Below are 8,482 nucleotides of genomic sequence, written 5' to 3' on the forward strand. Positions count from 1 at the left end.
TCTGACTATAGATATATTGTGAAAATACCATGTTTTAAATTTATTAGGAATAATTTACTTGTATATGGATTTGATAATTTTGCCATAATTTAATATGGGTTGCTTACCATTAACTGAATTATTCAAAATTTTTTCTCTCTATAAAATATTTATATGGCTTTAAAGTAAATGTTATGATACCAAGTCTCTTTAAAATAGTACATTTTAAAAGATCTAGTCTTCTGTATCTAAACTTTATCATTATAGATAATCCTTGTAACCTAATCATTTACTTGTTCATACATTATATATTAAAATATGCATTTTTGTTTCTCACTCTTACATAAAATTCTCCAAAGTAATTCATATTACTCAGCAATTCATAATACAATAAAACTGTAAAACTTAAATGTTAGTATTTTCAATAATATATACTTTAACAGATGCATTTAATATTTTATAAATAGGAAGAGTAAAGAAATAACTTTCTTATTATCTCTTGGAAACTTTTCAGATCCCTACCACATTATTTCTTTCCTCATAAACATGTATCTACAATTTTTACAAATTATTTCATGTTTTTATTGGAGTGTTTGTGTGTGTGTGTGTGTGTGTGTGTGTGTGTGTGTTGTGGAGGATGGGGTAGCTTCATATTTATGGTAATATTTTTCTGTCTGGTAGGCTTACCAGTCAACATATTCAATCTGAAACATGTTTTGTACATAGAACTAGTTTTCAGGATGTTGCTGAAAGACAATTTTTGTCCACTCTGGAAAAATGACTAACAGGAATGTCACATTTTGTAATCTAAAGTATGCTTTCCAAAAATATATTTTCTTTGGATTTAAGAATGTACTTTTTTAAGAGATATGGTTGTATCTCAGTGGCAGAATATTTACTAGCACACACAAAGTGTAGGATTATCCATAGTTTAATCATTTTATTAATATAGTTACAATTGTATATACACATGGAATCTCTTTCCAAATAATAACTAAAGTTATCCATAATCAAATTGTGTTTATTTTCTAAAAATACCACAATTGAGTATATTTTATATGTAAGCAACATTTCTATTTTTAAATAGTATTAATATCTCATTTAATGCATGAAGTCTCCTTACAAGAATATTTTTTATTTAAACATTGCAACCACTTTGGAATTTTCATTAAGTAGTGATTTTGAATTGCTCTGCACATAGCTAATTATCACAGAACAAGTTTTAAATCCTTTCCATTTTTCTTTTCTTCTAAATTTAGAAAATGGAAAAGATGTTGATGTTTGAGGTAGTGTGTGATTTGCTCCAATCAGAGGATTTTTGTCAGGTGTTTATACTTTCCTTCCCCATAAAAGTTTACATGCCTGATATGCTTCAAAATAAACTTAGTGGGGATTATAATTGTCTCATTGCCTTGAGCACACATCTGGGGATATTGAGTGTGTTTATTTTTACCAGTAAAACTTTTTTAAGTTATAATTCCTTTAGAAAATCCTTATATGGCCAGAGATGTATTGATCTTTCCTATACATAGAACCTGTAGAGAAACAAAAAAGTTTATTTTATCTCATACTTTAAAGTAAATCCTTAGCACATTTTCAGTCAACTTTTTTATATAAATTTTTTGATATAAATTTTATATCAAAATCTCAACTATGTGGAAATACCATTAGAGTGCTTAACTAGACACTAAAGACTAACATGAATAATAACGGCAATGAAAAGTACTTTAGCAAATGTTCACAGTCACATTTGTTTTAAGTAATGTCCATTCATGCCACTGTAAAACATGTTACAGTTCTACTTCTCACTGGTTAATTTTTAAGAATTCAGGAATAAAATGAGATCTAAGGAAATGGAGATATACTTAGAGCAAATACTGTTTATTTACCTGAATGTTTGTCGATAGGCTAAACACTTGTATGTGGGACAAGATTCCTGTATAAAACTATATGGATATATTATAATAGCTATTTATCTATTCTGCAATATTATGTTGTTTTTAATTATAAGTAACTGTTTCTTCTTATTGTCATGGATACTTTTTATTTGCACCTAATTCACATAATTTTATACTACCTAGAATAATATTTTTTGAATTAGAAGGGAGAAAAAATATCTTTATGTCTGAAGAAAATAGTCACAGTTGAGATTAGAGGAAAATGCATGAGCCAAGCATCTTATTCTCTTCCAATTTCTCATCTTTGTGCTTCTGGTAATTAAGTTCCTTTGCATTCAGCTTTTAAAATATTGAATTAAAATATTGAATTAAAATATTGAAGAAACCACATTTCATTGAAAATGCCGCACTCTCATTTTTGAATAATTGATTTAGTTCTCTTTTTTGTTTTGTTTTTTTTCGAGACAGGTTTTCTCTGTGTAGTATTGGTGCCTGTCCTGGATCTCTCTCTGTAGACCAGGCTGGCCTCAAATTCACAGAGATCTGCCTGGCTCTGCCTCCTGAGTGCTGGGTTTAAAGGTATGTGCCACCACTGCCTGGTTAGATTTAGTACTTAAGGCATGAGATTCTGATCTGAATTTCCCATTTGTCAGTATTATATTTATTATCTGTAAGCTCTACATATAAATGAGTAAGGCAGGTTACTTTATAAACTCATGATATTTAGCCATCCTTTCAATAATATTCATTATTCCCCAGATCCAGAGATTTGAGTTCTGAATTGATGGGCTTCTTTAAAGACTGAAAATTGGTATTAGTTTGTCATTCAACATTTTCAAATGAATCATTTCCATGTTTTTTTTAGCTATTATTTTCAGATAGCATACATCTTTTGTCCATGCAAACACAGCTCTTTCAAAGAAAATAAGAGTTAGTATCTTCTCTACTAAGTATGAATGACTCTGCCCTGTATTCTGATTTCTCCTAATGGCATGACACATTACAGAAATGATCGCATGAACCATTATAGTTATAGAATAAAAGAAAAAAACATACAACCTGTTGTTTACAAAATACACTTGAAGGGGAAATCATATATCTGTCCTACAGCACGTTGGGAAATCTCTGCTATAGAGTCCATGTGTAATCGAGTGACCTTTTAATTCTTGCATTCTTGGAAGCTTGCAGTCAACTAAGAAGACAGAAGTTTTATTTGATAGTCAAAAGATTTTAGATAATTGACAGAGGTGAAGAAATGGCTATGAATGGAGACAACATAGATTTTGTGATGATATAAACTCTAAATGTGTAAGTTTATCTGCAATCAGGAAGTTCTATTCAATCAATCAGAACTGTAGAATCTTCAGCCTAAAAGTGGCACCACTTCCCATTAACCCAAGAACTTCAGATCAGTATTTCAATTCTAATTTCAAACAAATTAATTGTTTCTCAGTAGGAAACATTGACAATTTTCTTCACTATTTCTACTTCCATAATTTCCTTCAAGGTAACCTAAAAATGCACAAAAATCACAGATAATGCATTTCCTCTTCCCTAGGGTATCTGTATAGTTAAAAGAGAACAGGAAAAGTATTTTCTCATTACTGTAAAATTATTATTTATGAGTTTCCAATTAACAAATAAAGTAAAATAAAATATTTTAAAAATTAATATTAATATTATAACAAAGCCTGATATTATCTTCACTTCCACAAATAAATGCAAGTTTAGAGGGCATTATAACCATAATTCAGAAGTTTCTGGATAGAAAAATAACCAAAATTGTTAGACACAAATTCATCTAATATTTGTACAATTTTTAAGTTTCAAGTTCACTGAAAATAAAATGATCTTATACAAATTTAAAAGACAGTAACACCTGTCTTTTCTATAACTACAATAGATCATGTCAAATTTTCACTGATGTAATGTTATGAAGTCATGAAGTTTCAAAAGACTACCACAGTCCTAGTTAGCTCTCTCTGTATTGTGATTATATAGTTCTAAGCTACTACTCTAGCACCATGATAACATATCTACTGCCAAGCTCTCTTCCATGATTGTCATAGACTTTAGTCCTCTGTGATCCTTAGACAAACATTAAATGCTTCTATTATATGTTGTCATAGTCAAGGTGTTTTGTCAGAGCAATAGAAAAATTACCCAGACAGTGTCTAATTAGGATTATATTTTTGAATAGCCATCCCAATGAAAAATTCTACCTATTGTAGTTTTAATTTCTTTTTTTCTATATACTATAAATGATTTGAAATGCTCACAGTGTCTTGTGACTTTAGAAAGCAATAAATTGGCTAATTTTGGTGATGTTTTTAGAAAATGGGACAGACTCACAGTTAAATGATTGTCACCATTTGCATGGGCACTAAGATCAACAATTAGGAAATAGGATCTCGTGAATGAGAAAATCTTCTGTAACACAAAGGACACAGCCAAGTAGCAGCCTAGAGAATGGGAATGATTTTACCAACAACACATCTGTTATAGGGCTAATATCTAAACTATAAAAAGAATTCGAGGAACTGGATACCAAAAGAAAAAACAGTCCAATTTAAAATGAGGTACAAGTCTAAACAGAATTCTAAAAGGAGGAAAATCCAATGGTGAGGAAATTTTAAAGAAATGTTCAACACCCTTAGATGTTATGGAAACACAAATCAAAACTGATTTGAGGTTTCATATTCGACCTGTCGAAATGACTAAGGTCAACAGAACAAGTGACAGCGCCTAGTAGGACAGGTTCATAGGGTCAAGAAAATTGGCACAAACCAGTTGGCAAGACATGCACATAACATACTTCCTTATGAGCCAAACTGGAGTCTGCCTGAAGGCCTAGCAACAGGTACTGTGAGAGTTCTGATCATGCCCAGCCAATGAAGACTAACCACACAATGCTACCAGATTAGAGCACAGCTTGGGTGCTGGGAAGAGGGTATATAAGCCCTTCTCCACTACTGAATAAATGAATCTGCTGTTTGCCTTCAACTCACTCCCAGTGTCATACCTTCTCACGCTTTCACCAGGGGGGGCTGTTAGGATCTATTCTTCTGAGGATGTGGGGTAAAGGGAACACTAATACATTGCTAGTGGGTATGGTGGTATTTTATTTGTGCTGAAATGTGATTTTAATTGTACATTAATAAATAAAGCTGCCCAGGGGTCAGAGCTATTAGAGCCATAGCAAGAGCATGGCGGTGGTGGCATGCGCCTTTAATCCCAGCACTTGGTAGACAGAGCTAGGTAGATTTCTGTGTGTTCAGGGATACAGCCAACATTGGAGACATACACCTTTAAGACCTGGAGGGCTGTACTTACAGGCATTGATGAGGCAGTCATGTATTTGGGTTTACAACCAATGAGAAGGCAGAACGGAAAGACTATATCAAGACAAACACACAGGAAGTAGGTCTCTTTCGGAGAGGTAGGACCACCGCAGGAAGAAGGGTAAGGTTTTAGCTCTGAGCTCTACCTCTTGGCTTTCTTCTTTACATTGGTTCTGTGTTTCTTATTTAATAAGACCATTTGTTACATCTACATTTGGCACCCAATGTGACAAGAATCCATTAAAAATCGCTTGGCTTGGCAGCAGGTCCAGTTTCCCCGCAAGGGCGGTTGGCTCCCTAGCCTGGTCAGCCGGCTCCTTAGCCCAGGCCCAGGTCGACTTGTCCTCAGGCCAGACTAACTGTGAGCTACTTGCTTAAAGCCAGTGGTACAAACAACTCAGCCTGCCCTGCCAAACAGGGCCCCTGCCTGTAAAGCCAACACAGTGGATCAGAGCTTAAGGAAGCCAGAGCCAACCAAGCCTTGACTCAGATCAAGAGGGAACACGTGGCTGGATTTAAGCTTTAGCCAGCTACGCTTTCTTGTGTGCTATCTATCTATTTATCTCTCTCTCTCTCTCTCTCTCTCTCTCTCTCTCTCTCTCTCTCTGGATTCACACCTTGGACACTAGGTGGCTGTTTTGAAATTCCATCGGATTTCTACTGTTCTGTGCAGATTTGCTAAGTCACAACATATCAGATATTTTAAAGGAAACTATTTAAAAGAGAAATTTTTTTCCACATTTTTAAAAATGGGTTTTATGTGTACATTGAATGAAAATTGGGTTTTGTTTGAAATTTTAGGCAGTCTGACAATGGAACAACTATATGAGATTAATATTTATCGAATTATGCAGGTTATTACTATGCTTATCCTCATTTTTCTATTTAAAAAGATAGTCAATATAAGTGCCAGGATAACAGCTTTAGAAAAACTTGTTAAACCTGTAAAAATTCAGACAGAAGAAATTGACAGTGAAGTTGTTTCAAGTTTGGATCATAAGGTTACAGAAAGAAAGCCTGTTTTCACACAGTCACCCTTAATTTATCCTGTAACCGTATAGCAGTTGCCTAATCAAATGACTACACAAAATATTTGGGCTCCAATTGAAATGTTGTATTTACAAAGGTTTAAGGTGGCAATAGTATCTTATGGCATGCATTCTCCATATGTAAAGCAAATGTTAAACTCTTGGTCAACATATAATAGGATTGTACCACAGGACTTGCCAGAGCTGGCACAAGCTGTTCTGGAACCCAGCCAAAGGTTACAGTTGCTAACTTGGTTCAAGGATGAAGATAAAAACATAGAAAAACAATGGAGGGGAAAAGGAATACAAGTCTGCCAGGATCAGCTTATTGGAGAAGGCCAATATGCTTCAGTACAAACACAATGTTTATATGATGTCCAAACCCTAACTTTATGTTGAACAGTAGACTTGAATGCATGGGACAGAGTTGAGGAACCAGGAAAAAAACTGAGTCATTTACAAAGGTTATGCAAGGCCCAAAAGAAACTTTCACAGATCTTTTACAAAGATTGGCTTCAGCAATAAAGAAAATGGTCTCGGATTCAGAAGCTAGTAAGATAATAATTGAGTCTTTGGCCTTTGAGAATGCAGATGCAGCATGGAAAAGAATAATCAGGCCATTAATGTCAAGATCTGCACCTTTGGAAGATTGGATTAGAGACACAGTTAATGTTGAGGCCGATGAGCATGATGATATGTGGGTAGGAGAAGCAATTTCAAAAGGTTTGAGGAATGTTAGATGTTTTGGATGTGGAAAGCAAGGACATTTGAAAAGGGACTGTAAACATGTCATTCCTAGAAACAATATTTCTTCAAGGAACAATGGCAACAGAATGCCCCTTCTTCTGGAGTATGCAGAAGGTGTGGTAAGGGAAAACACTGGACCAACAAATATACATCAGCAAAGGACAGACAGAGTAATCCTTTGCCTCAGTCTTCAGGAAACTCCCAGAGGAGCATTATGCAGGCCCCCATAGTAAATCCAGTCCAAAACTTTCCTGCAGCTGTAGAGGAAACCCCTGCTAAGAGCGATTAAATAACCAAATAACTATTGGAATAAATCATCCTGGTCAGGATGATGAAACAGAGAGAATAGAAAATTCAGGAGAAAGCATAAAGAAAACATTTGGCAAACTTCTATTAATGAACAAAGACTAAAATTAATGATAAAAATAAATGGTGTTTTTGTTGTTGTTGGTTTTTTTTTTGTTTGTTTTTTGTTTTTTGGTTTTGTTTTTTTTTTTTTTTTTTTTTTTTGGTCTGGTCTGATAGACACAGGTGCGAACATTACCATAATTGCACCAGAATTTTGGCAACCAACTTGGCCTGTTCAGGAGGTAAACGTTCAACTGTTAGGGATTGGGACATTATCTCAGGTAAAACAGAGTGCAAGATGGCTGGAATGTATAGGTCCAGAAGGACAGAGAGGAAAATTAAAAGCAAATTTGGCAAACATAGCTATGAACCTGTGGGGTCAAGCCTTGTTACAACAATGGAATACTCAGATTAACATCCCTCCAATCTCAGAAACAAATAATAAACTAGCACATGTTTCTGAGAGAAATATTAGAAGATATTATTATAATGGGTGGTCACCAGCCATCCATATTATAAAAGAACAGGGCACAACAAGTGATGAACTTCCAAAGACACCAGCAGCTCTACCTTTAAAATGGTTAACAGACAAGCCTGAATGGGTTCAGCAATGGCCCTTAACAACAGAGAAACTCCAGGCTTTAGAAGAGCTGGTAGAAGAACAGTTAAATGCTCAGCATATTGAAGAATCAACCAGCCCTTGGAATTCTCCTGTATTTGTTATTAAAAAGAAATCTGGTAAATGGAGAATGGTAACAGACCTTAGAGCAATTAAAAAGTAATTCAGCCTATGGGCACTCTACATTCTGGGATTCCTTTGCCTACTCTGTAACCAAAAGGATGGCCTCTCATAGTTATTGATTTAAAAGACTGTTTCTTTTCAATACCTTACAAGAAAAAGACAGAGAAAGATTTGCTTTCACAGTGCCTACTTATAATAATTCTCAACTGGTTAAAAGATTTCAATGGAGGATCTTCCCACAGGGAATGTTGAATAGCCTAATTCTGTGCCAATATTTTGTACAACAGCCATTGGAAGTGATACGTAAAAAATTTCCTAAATCTATAATTTATCATTATATGGATGATATTTTACTAGCTGACTCAAATGCAGATACTTTAGAAAGAATGTTTGAAGAAG

The sequence above is a fragment of the Peromyscus leucopus genome, chromosome 12 (assembly GCF_004664715.2).
Source record: "Peromyscus leucopus breed LL Stock chromosome 12, UCI_PerLeu_2.1, whole genome shotgun sequence".
In the NCBI taxonomy this organism is placed as follows: domain Eukaryota; kingdom Metazoa; phylum Chordata; class Mammalia; order Rodentia; family Cricetidae; genus Peromyscus; species Peromyscus leucopus.